The following is a 12545-nucleotide window of genomic DNA, read 5'->3' on the forward strand; positions in this document are numbered from 1 at the left end:
GAAGTTCTCTAAGGATTTTTCAAATCATCTCAAAAGTTGAGTAATTTTTCCATAAAGCATTGAGGGTGTTTTTTATATGGGTGAACCTAGTATAAATGCTAGTAATAGTTTCATCTGGATTCATCCTAAAGGCCTCATACTCACTTGTGAGCATGCCAATTCTAGTATCTCTAACATCAATTGTCACTTCATAGGTTACCTCTAATTTATCCCATATTTCTTTGGATGATTTACATGCCATGACCCTATTGAATTCATTTATATCAAGAGCACAATATAATGCATTCATAGCACTTGAGTTTACTTGCAACATCTTATGATCATTGTTGGTCATCTCTTTTTCTTCTTTAGGTATTTCTTTACCATCCAAAATATTAGTGGGGATAAGGTCACCTGGTGTGACAAATTTCCATGCTTTCTAATCCATAGTTTGTAAGTAAATTCTCATTCTTTGTTTCCAAAAGGTGTAGTCAATACCACAAAAGATAGGAGATCTAGTTGAGGATTGACCCTCGGCAAAGGGAGATACGCCTAGGTGTGCCATAGGAATCTTTGTGTAGCTTTTAGGTTAAGATTTACTACAACCTTGCTTTGATTCCAATTGAAAATCTAAGTTGTAATCCCAAGAGGGAGGGGGGGGGGTGAATCAGGATTTAAAAATTTCTTTATGACTTCTTTTATTAATTCTTTCTCAACTCCTTTTAGTTTCAACAATCACATGTATAAGGTTTGACTTTCAATCAAAAATTCAGCCAAGCATCAATTTAATTTTAAGTCTTTATGGATGAGTATATCAATTAGAATACTTTGCGAGTTTCTTAATACTTCTTTCAGAAAATTAAACCAAAACTCAATAAGTCAATTCAATCAATCAAGATAAGCTTCACAATACGAAATACTATAACAATTCCAGCAAGTTTCCAAGATTCATTATATTGATATTGAGCTGTAGCTGATGAATGACCCCTGTATAATGAACGTATTCCCTTAGAAGGTTTTTTGCAAGATTCAATCAACGTACTCTTTTAGAAGGTTTCCGCAATTCTCAATCACAAATTAATTTCCAACACCGAGATTTTTATGAGGTTCGGTTATACCCGCCTACATCCTCGCCTTAGGCAAACCACCCAAGGATTTCACTATACCGCTCCTTTAATCGGGCGGAGCAAACCTTTTACACACTCCTTCAAGTAGGATGGAGCCCTCCTCTCCAAGCGATACCCCATGCTCATTAATCCAACGATTCAACAATCTTGAATCGTCAAAAACTACAAGAAGAACAAGATACAATTTGGTGTACAAAGATACTCTCAAACAGAGCTGATTAATACATTTGAAATCTATATACTTCAGCAATATAATCAATATAAAGATTTGAAGCTCAATGCAAATATCACCGTGGATTTTTTCTTGGATTGAAATTTTAGTAGAAAACTTAGAATCGACGAGAATTTCATTAGAAAGAATCAGTAAAGACTTTTAGCAATGTGTATTTCAGTAGAAGAACTTGAAAGTGAGAATGTAAGCTTGGAGCTGATTTTTAATTGATTGTTGGTAATTGTGGGTTTGCAATTAATATGTACTTATAGAGTTCTAAAAGTAATTTTTGTGTTGCCCAAGTTACTTAGAGTATTTCCCAAGTTTATACAAACTCTAAAGCCCAAGCAATCATTTTTGAAAACTTTCACACGCTGCTTTATTTCAGATTTTTCGAAAGTCAGTCATCTATCAAAAAGTGTCAGGTGCCTATCACTTTAAAAATGCAGCGTATTTCAAGAGTCAGTGTTGTGCCAGTCACCCAAGTGTGTTCAGTCAGTTACCTGACTTAACCTTAGAAATCGGTAAGTCGCCTGAGAAGGATCAGTATGGTGCCTGTCTCGGTTTTGTTTGCATTTCTTAAAAACCATATAAAAGGTCAGTCGCCCAAGAATGCAAATTACTATTTTTAAGACTTTGTTTCTAAAAACTCTTTTAGCTTTTAATCTTGGAATTTTTTATTTGAAACTTGAAAAATGTATTTTCAAAAGTCTTAAAAATGGGTCTCTAAGTCTATAATCATTCCTAAAGAGCTTCAAACATTTATACTAAAAATATGAAGTACTTATATGAGACTTTTAATGTTATGAACTTTCTAAAATACTAAGTCTTCATGTAGTGGCTTCCATTTGTTTGAGCTTCCTTTCTTGAATTGTTTTTTGCTTCATCATGGGCCGAGTCTTTAAGTATATTCTTCATGTGGGCATCTTTAAAAAGACTTGAGCTTGATCTTTTTAAGAACTTGGTCTTTTTGCAAGAACTTTTGAGCTTAATCTCTTTAACCAATCATTTGAGCCCTAAAATTGGTCTTGGCAAAACATGTTAAGTTCATTTAGTTTGGTATCATAAAAATAAGGTTCTAAGCCTTGTTAGGCCAACATTTTTTATCAGGCCAAAGTTACGACCTCTCTAAGAAGAATCCCCTTTCATTAGTACAATAATTCAATCCCTGAATCGTCAAAAAATATCCCTAGCAAGAATCCTCTCTCACTAGTTCAATGATTCAAAAACCCGAGTCATCAAAAAACAACAAGATACAATTTGTGTACAATGACACTCTAAAAAAAGCTGATTAGTATGATTGAATGCACAATAGAAAATACTTCAATTAAAAATTATTATAGGAAGAATTGAAGCTCAGAAATTTATCAATGGGTTCTCTTTTAGCTTTGAATTTCTTAGTAAGTGAGCAAGGAACCATGTGATTTGATTTGCAAGGATTTCAGCAAAAAAACTTCAGCGGAGTGTATGCAGTGAGAGTTTAAAGAGTATAAACAATATAGCTTGAATGTTGTTTACCATTGATTGGTGTTTAAAATCCTTTGGTTTCCGATGTATTTATGTATGAAAAAAGCTTCTATTTCATGTTCCCCAAGTTACTTTGAGTATTTCCCAAGTTTTCATAAAGTTTGCGGTCCAAGAAATTAAATTTGGAAACTTAGCTGTTTTAAATTTGACCGTTATAAAGTATAGTTGACTGTACTATCGGGGTCAGTCGCCCGTGTTTTTAAAAACCAACAAAATTTCAAAGTCAGAATGGGGTTAGTCGCATGTACTCATGGGGTCAGTCAAATGTGCCTATTTTGACTTCCCAAATTATTTCAGCATAAAAGTACAGTCGCCTGACCAAACAAGGTTAGTCGCCTGAACGTGTAACAACATATGCTTTTTCATTTTTGTTTTCAAAAACCTTTGTTAACTTTTATACTTGCCATATTGTTTTGAGACTTTTGAAAATATTTTCCAGGGTTTTCAAATTTTGGTCTCTAAGTCACTAATGAAATCTAAGAGCTTCAGTGCATCCATAGTAACATTAAATGAAGTACTTACATAAGACTTTTTAAAACTTAAACGTTCTAAGCACTAAGTCTTCATGCTTCTCTTTCTTAAGTCCATCTTGTCTTCAAGCTTCAATATGCTTTAAGCTTCATCAAATTTTTCTATCTTTGAGTCCATGCTTTAAGTATACTTTAAGCTTTCATTTGACCACTTGTCTTTGGAGTAAAATCTTTAAACAAAGCTTGTGAGCACTTGATCCTAAATTTATATGCCTCATTTCTGAAACATCATCACCTAACCAAAATATGTTAAGTTCCCTTGATTTGTTATCATCAAAATAAGATTTGTAGGCCTTGTTAGGTCAACAATCTCCCCCTTTTTGATGATGACAAATAAGGAGCAAAAATTGAGTGAATCTTAATAAGGCACCCTCTTGCAATAAACATACTCTTAACAATATTTGGAAAGTAAGACAATCATTCTTATGATGGTATATCAGAGAGTATTAGATTTAGATTCAGATTCCATGTAAGTTCATTTTTCAAGATCTATGGTCAAGCAACAATATATGTCTCAGCTGTGCCATATTTGTATATTTCAGTTTTATATTTTTTATGTCTTATGTTTGTCTCAATTTTTCTCAAAAGTTCTCCCCTTTTTTGACATCAATCAAAAAGAGATAAAGCAATAAGCGGATACATACTAAGACAAAGATTATAACTTAAGCAAAAAAATAGGGAATACAATTTTTTATGTGATAATTAATATGTCATAAACATAACAATATGACATATCGATAGCATGCTTCAAAGAGATAAGCAATAAGAGCTATAAGAAAAAAAAATTCTCAAAGCTGTTTTTAATAAAAATTCAGAATAGTCAAATAACAAATAGATCTAAGCGTCTCCAACATGATCATCAGAATCATCATCTTCTCCTTCTTCTTCATCTCCTTCTTCACTTCCATCAGACTCAGCTTCCATTGGAGCCTTTCCACGTGAAGAGGAAGTGCCGGTTATATGCTGCTCAATCTAGCCAAGTCTCTGGTCTAGAGAAGTATACTTTTCCTGAAGAGTGTTGTAGTTAGCATGCATTTCTATACTAAAGTCTGTGAATTGTTGATGATAAGACATAAACCATGAAGGTGCATCAAGCAGAGGTGCTGGTTGTTGAACATGAGGCAAAGCTGGTTCAGCAGCTTGTCGTTGTTGTCTTCCGCCCTTTTAAAACCATCCTTGCTTATGTTTTTCATATCCCATTTGTCTAAGAGTTGTGGAGGAGAAAAGATCATATCTAGTACGTTTGATAAACAACTCAGTGGGAGAGGTGATATCGAGACGAGCAAAGAGAGGGTTAAGAACTCCACCATAAGGCAGAGTTATACGATGAGCTTCTAATCGTGAGAGCATCCACTTAAGAATTAGACTTGATAAATCAAGCTTATTTTCTTTCAACAAACACCACATAACAAAGAAATCCAAATAGGTTATGTGGTCATGAGAACCAGTGTGAGGCAAAATGTTATATGTGATAATATTTTGAAGAATCTGTGCCTAGAGGTTCATTTGCTTGTAAAGTAGAGGATTTCCAAAGTATATTGGAGCTTTAGTCATGATAAGTGGTAGGAATTCTTTGGGAGTAAACCCTTGTTCCATAATCCATGATTTTTCGAAGTTAGGACACTCAAATTCTCCCCAGCGAATACAGAAAATAGGGGCTAAGGTTTCTTGGGTAAGAGTAATGGATTTCCCCATAATTTTGGTAGAAATTGCCGACTCGCCTTGAACTAAATTTGCATAAAAGAGTTTAACCAAGTTTGGATAACTTCCTTTAGCTTGATATATGACAAAATTTTGCCATCTGATGTTCTTAAATAAGGGTAGGATATTCAAAAATTCTGTATAAAAAAACGTGGTATCTAGAATCTTACCAAGGATAGGCTCGGTAGTTCAAAGGTGATTGCGATATTGTTACTTGGCGTGAGGAGCAACAAGCCACTTCTCAATGTTGTTGTCATCTTTTTTTGAAGTAGCACCACTATGTGTAGTGTTTTTTGTTCTTGGAATTTTGATTTCAGAAGAAATGAATGGTGAAAAACCCTAGAAATTGTGAGGGAAGGATGTGGGAAGATGATATTCTAGATTTAACTGGTGAATATTGAGTGTGGAGAAACTAGAGATCGAAGAGAAGTGAGTATAAATGAGTGAAGAAATAGGATTAGTTGACTAAGGATTTGAAGAGCTAAGGTTTCACGCACTTTAAGTATTTAAACACCCGTCAGCCAGTCGACAGTACTTAAGGCACAGTCACCTGTCCTTAAGTGCATTTTAATTTTTCACAAACAATAGCATGTCAGTCTACTGAGGTCAGAGGCATAGTAGCCTGACCTTCACCTATCTTTCAAGTTTTCTCTTAGCACTGATCATGTATCCTTCTAAGCAACTTCCCTACTGTGTAATAAGCCAAGTTCTCTTCTTATAGATATGAATCTATCTTCCGGAAGAGGTTTAGTAAAGATATATGCCCATTGGTCACTTGTATTTACAAATTCAAGTATAATATCTTCTTTTTGCACATGATCTCTTAAAAAATGATGCCTTATGTTTGTATGCTTGGTTTTGAGTGTGATACAGGATTTTTGGAAATGTTTATCCCACTTGTATTATCACGCTTTATAGGAATAGCTGAATACTCTAAATTAAAATCTTTTAATTGTTGTTTCATATAGAATGTTTGTGCGCAACAACTGCCTACTGCCACATACTTAGCTTTAGCAGTAGGCAAAATTACGGAGTTTTATTTCTTAGAGAACCAAGAGACGAGACCATCCTAGAAAGTGACAAGTCCCACTAGTGCTTTTTCTATCAATCTTACATCCAATATAATCAACATCCGAATAGCTTATTATCTCAAAGTTGGTGTCCTTACCATAGACCTAAGCCAATAGTACCTATCAAGTATCTTACGATCCTTTTCATGGCTATTTGATGAGATTCCTTAGGGGCTGATTGAAACCGAGCCCACATGTATACACTAAACATAATATCCGATCTACTAGTTGTCAAATATAATAAGCTTCCTATCATCCCTCAATAATATTTTATATCTACTGATTTTCCTTTTTCATCTTTGTCACGACTTATGGATGTACTCATTGGAGTTCCTATTGGCTTGCTACTTTTCATGTCAAACTTCTTAAGCATGTCCCTTATATATTTAGATTGATTTATGATAGTTCCATTCTTGGCTTGCTTAATTTGAAATCTTAGGAAGTAATTTAATTCTCCCATCATACTCATTTCAATTTCCTATTGCATACCTTTTTCAAAATCCTTACACAAATCTTCGTTTGTAGCACAAAATATAATATCATCTACATAGTTTTGAATGATGAGCATATCTTCATTTTTAGATTTAATAAATAATGTGTTGTCTACTTTTCCTCTAGAAAATCCCTTTTCTAGTAAAAATCCACTCGACCTCTCATACCAAGCCCTAGGGGCATGTGACCTCTTGAGAAACTAGATTTTCAAGGTTTATATAATATACATTATTAACTCTATAAGTAGTGAATATAACATCATGTTTTTCTGGATTTTCAACTATGCATTTGTCTTGTTTAAAGATTATGTCAAATCCCTTATCACTTAATTGACTTATACTTAAGGGATTGTGTTTTAATCCTTCTACTAACAACACACTATCAATGGTTAAGGAAGGTTCTTTACCTATTTTTCCAATTCCAATAATTTTACCTCTAGTGATTTCGCCGTAGGTGACATACCCTCCAATTTTTTGCATTAGGGCGGTGAATTCTGTTTTATCCCCGGTCATGTGTCTTGAACACCCGCTGTCCAAGTACCACTTGTTCTTTGATGGAGTGGTCCTAAAGCACACCTACAAGAATAATTCAAGGTGTTACTTTTGGTACCCAAACCTTCTTAATCCTTTTTAAGTCATGTTTATTTTTAGTGTTGATTTTCCATTCATTCTTGATTTTGACATATTTCTTTTTAAGTGGACATTCAAATTTTATATATCCATTTCTCTTACATAAGAAGCATGTAGTGTGTTCATAAGCATTTGTAGAAGATGTGCTTGCATAGTATTTTGATTCCTTTTCAAAATATCGTAAGTATAATTTCTTTTTTCTTTTTGTTTCAATTCCATTGAATCCAATGCCTTCTTTATCACAAGTCATCTTTTGATGTCCAACCATTTTTTCAAAATTTTATTTCCTATTTTTTTTTTCTATCCTCAACTTTACTTTTAAGGTTACTTATTTCTATGTCCTTCTTACTTTCACCATTCACCTATAATTTTACTAAATCTTGAGACATCTCATTTATTTTCTTCATAAGATCATCAATATGTGAGTCTTTTTCTCTCTCAACAGATATTGAGGTTTCTAGTTTGTTTTTTAGCTTTTCATTTTGTTCTTTCAAGGCTATGTTTCTTTTAGTTACTTTTATGAATCTATTATGTAAGGCAAATAGTTCAACTTGAATTTCTTTATATGAAGGCATGCTATCACACGAATCACTACAAGATTCATTGTTAGATCCTTCAGATTAACTAGTGTAGGAGCTTACCTCAACATCTCTAGCCATAAAGCATATGTTTGCCACTTCTTGATCACTTGATTCATCCTCTGATTCACTTGAGCTTGTATCATCCCATGTAACTTTCATTGCCTTCTTTTCTTAATATTATAACAAGTAGGGGGTTCATTTTTAGTTTCCTTTTTACTTGTTTCCCCTTTGTAAGATTTAGAACCTTTAAACTTTCGAGGGAATTTCTTATTCTTTTTGAAAACTTTCCAAGTCTTTTAGTGATGAAGGCTATATCATCATCATTTAATTCGTTGTCTTCTTCATCTTTACTAGAGCATTCTTTAGCAGCTTTAAGGACTATTGATTTCTTGTTCTTATTGTTTTTAGAATTTCTTTCGTTTATAGCCGTCTCATATGTGAGGAGCGAATCTATCAATTCATCTAGGGAAGTATTTTTCAAGTTTCTTCCTTCTATTATAGCAGTGGCCTTTGGTTCCCATATTGGAGGAAGTCCTCTAAGGATTTTTCGAATCATCTTATAGGTTGAGTAATTTTTCCCTAAAGCATTGAGGGAGTTTAGTGTACATACTAGTTGTCACGACCCAAAAATTCTACTCTATATATATATATATATTTATTTATTTTACATATTAAACTTTGATACCAAAAAATATCAACAAAGTCAACCCGGACCCAAAGTGGGGGTATTAGGGATATACCTATCCATAAATACATACTATCTATGCAGCGGAAAACATAATATACCTGAACCTTATACACAATACCAGAGTTCTACTATCTCCATAATTATACATGTACATCCCTAAAATCCATAAAACCTCCTAGGGAATATACAAAACCTATCTCCCAACACAACCACTTACCCTTAAACTAGTACTATACCAACTCCTCTTCTACCTCGAAGCTTGCTCCGCTTGTCTGTCTGGATTTCTTGAAATGTTTGATTTCTGGGGTGAGACACCTCTCAGTAAGTGGGATAGATTATCATCAGTGTGTGGCAACATGAGTTCTATTGTGTATCATAAATATATGCTATGCATAGTTAACTGTAACATAATTAACTGTATCTAATAGTCAGGTAAATCTGTATTCATACTTATATAAATCTGGAGAAATCATATTTTCAACATAAACATACTATGTTATAATAAATTTCTAGAAACATGTAAATCATTTGTTATAATTGTATAATACTCAAAATTTTTCCTGGATGGATAGCTAGCTGATATCATGTATTACCTCTACATGATTGGGTTGTGCAGCCAGTAGGCGGGACCTAGCAATGGTTGGCCTACCACGCTAAGCCAAAATTGAGTCGTTTGTAAGTATGATTGGCCTACCTAGCCTAGTCTCGACTGCAAGGGGGGTACACTACTCTTCTCTCAGCTCAATCGACTATCCAGTCACCAACACTTTATCTAAGACGTGTGGTGGCACTAATATGAAATAATAGCTATGGTATCGTGCTCTGAAACTAAACAAATCCATTAGGGTTTTGCTATCATATAATACATTTCATACTATAATTGTATCATAACTCATTTTTGTATCTCAGTGTAAAATTTGTCATAATATAATTTCTGATTAAACTATTATATATATATATATATATATGATCACGACACTGGGCCGGCTGAACTGTCACGATACTGGGTTGGCTAAAATATCACGGCACTAGGTCGGTTGAAATATCATGACACTAAGCTGGCTGAACTATCATGGCACTGGGCTGGCTGAACTGTCACGACACTGGGCCGACTGAAATATCACAACACTAGGCTGGCTGAAATATCACGCCACTAGGCCGACTGAACTATCATAGTATACTATATAATATCATATTTTCTGTAATATTTATATCATTTTAAAAAAAATTCATTTTCAACTGCATTGTTTTGTATAAGCACAACATAATATGGACTGCATATTTTTATATATTCTATAAAATATTCATACTCATGCCACACAAAGTGAGTGTTCACTATATTATACTATCTGCCAAGGGAAAAGCATATTTTGCTGAAAATAATATTAATTTTGCTTCTAGGGTTTACTCAGCTCAAACATCAAAATTCCCAAAATATATATTAATTCATAAATATCTTTCCCATATGCCTGAATCTCAAGAAAAATCACATATATAATTTTTGAAATCAAATACTATTTTTAACTGGTAAATTTTCTAAAATACCTGACATAAACTATCTCTTTACTTGATTCCTGAAGAAAAGCTTGCAAGGATCCTAAACTGTTCCTGCGGCATACGTACAAACCTTGTATCCATATATGCTAATTTAATCAGCTCAATTCCCAGCATAATAACCATTTTAACATTCCCTAGGCCCACACATTCTAAATAACCAATTATTTTTTAAAAAACATCATCCTTACCCCGGTTTTGGAGTGGTGCCTAGAATCCTCAACTAGCTAATCCGCCCCGATTAAATTGTAGAGGAACATTGCCAGGTTCTCAAAATGACGTCCCTCCTTCAATTGGGCTGAAATCAAGCCAAAAATTTAGGAAAGAGAGTGGGGAGGCTGCAACCCTAGAGAGAAAGAGAGGGAGAAGATTTTATTTCCTTAAAAAAAATTAGCTTGTGGGCTATTTATAGGTGGCTGTACTCAAACAAAACCATAGAAGGTTTCCCTAAAACCGTTGATGGTTTGGTTTTTAACCAAACCCTTTTTAACTGTTTTACCCTTACCTAGCCGTGGTGACTCAAAACCGTCAACGATTTTCTGAGCTCATCCAAAACCATCAACGGTTTGGCCTATGCCAAACCAAATTTCCTTTTTTTAATTATCTTTATTATTACTATTTTTTGGGTCTCTACATTTTCCCCTTATAATAATTTCGTCCTCAAAATTTGCTAATTAACACTTATACCATCAATTGAAAAACAAACCACTGAATCTTTATTAATCACCCTCACTTATGGCGGAGGAATACCGTGGTTATATATACGGTTCTGGGAGATTATAATAACCAAATCAAAACTCTCCCAAAACCACTTAACATAAAATGAAACCATTACATTTTGATTTTAAAAAAAAATTACTTTGAATTAATTCACATGCATAAAAAAAATTTGCTTACATATAGTAAATCCTTACTTGAACCGTTACCTTTCTCTTCTGGCTAATGTTGGGCCCCACTAAATAGATGTGGGTACTTCTGATACATTTCTTCCTCTAGTTTCTACGAGACTTCCTCAACTGCATGGTTCCTCCAGAGTACTTTTACCAGTGGAATTTTCTTGGTGTGTAGTTCTTGCTCTTTATGATCTAGGATCTGGACTGGCACTTCATCATATGATAGAGTATCTCCAATCTCTAGTGCCACATAAATTATTATATGTGATGGATCTGGGACTATATTTCGTCAACATAGACACAAGAAATACATTGTGGATTCTGGATAATGCTGGGGGTAACGCTATCTTGTAGGCAATTGGACCGATTCTTTCTAGTATCTCAAACGACCCAATATACCTCGGACTTAGCTTACCCTTCTTTCCAAATCTCATCACTCCTTTCATTGGTGTAATTTTCAAAAACACGTTATCCCTTACACCAAATTCCAGTGCTCGTCGGCGGGTATCTGCATAGCTTTTCTGTTGACTCTAAGCTATTTTAATTCTTTCCTGGATAAGCTTGATTTTCTTAGAAGTCTGTTGTACAATATCTGGCCCCAAAATTTTTCTTTCACCCACTTCATCCCAATATAGTGGAGTTTGGCACCTCCGACCATATAATTCTTCATACGGTGCCATTTCAATATTGGTCTGGTAGCTATTATTATAAGCAAACTCCACCAGTGGCAGATATTGAATCTAGTTGCCTCCAAAATCTAACACACAAGCCCGCAACATATCTTCCAATATCTATATGGTCCTTTCTGTCTGTCCATTAGTCCAAGGATGAAATATTGTACTGAACGTCAATTAAGAACCTAAAGCTCTTTGCAAACTTTTCTAGAATTATGATGTAAACCGTGGGTCCTGATCAGAAATGATGGACACTGGCACACCATGCAGTTTGACTATCTCTTGTATATATAGTTCTGCCAATCTACCCATGAAGTAGTTAACTCTAATGGGAAGAAAATGGGCAGTCTTCGTCAATTGGTCAATGAGTACCCAGATGGCGTCGTGCCCATGAAGTGCCGATGGTAATCTTATGAAAAAATCCATAGAAATATGCTCCCACTTCCATTCGAGGATATGAAGTGATTGCAATGATTTCGCCGGTCTCTGATGCTCAGCCTTCATCTGCTGACAAGTCAAACACTGCTCTACATATCAGACAATTTACATTTTCATATTGCTCCACCAGAAGGATACCTAAAAATCCCTATACATTTTTGAGCTTCCTGGATGTACCGTATACAGGGAACGGTGTGCCTCTTCCAAAATGGTCTTTTTAATTTCAGCGTCATCAGGTACGCATAACCTGCTATGAAACCTAAAAGCTCCTTCATCTAAAATATTAAAATAGACCCCCTGTCCACTCTACACTTTATCCCTAATCCTTACCAATTCTGCATCTTGCATATGTGCAATCCTAATTCTCTTTAGAAAAGTCAGCTGAAGTACTAGATTAGCCATAAATGCCTGGTGATTTCCTTCTACCAGCTCCACACCAAGTCTTTCTAAA

Source organism: Malania oleifera, chromosome 6 (genome assembly GCF_029873635.1).
Source record: "Malania oleifera isolate guangnan ecotype guangnan chromosome 6, ASM2987363v1, whole genome shotgun sequence".
Taxonomy (NCBI): Eukaryota; Viridiplantae; Streptophyta; class Magnoliopsida; order Santalales; family Ximeniaceae; genus Malania; species Malania oleifera.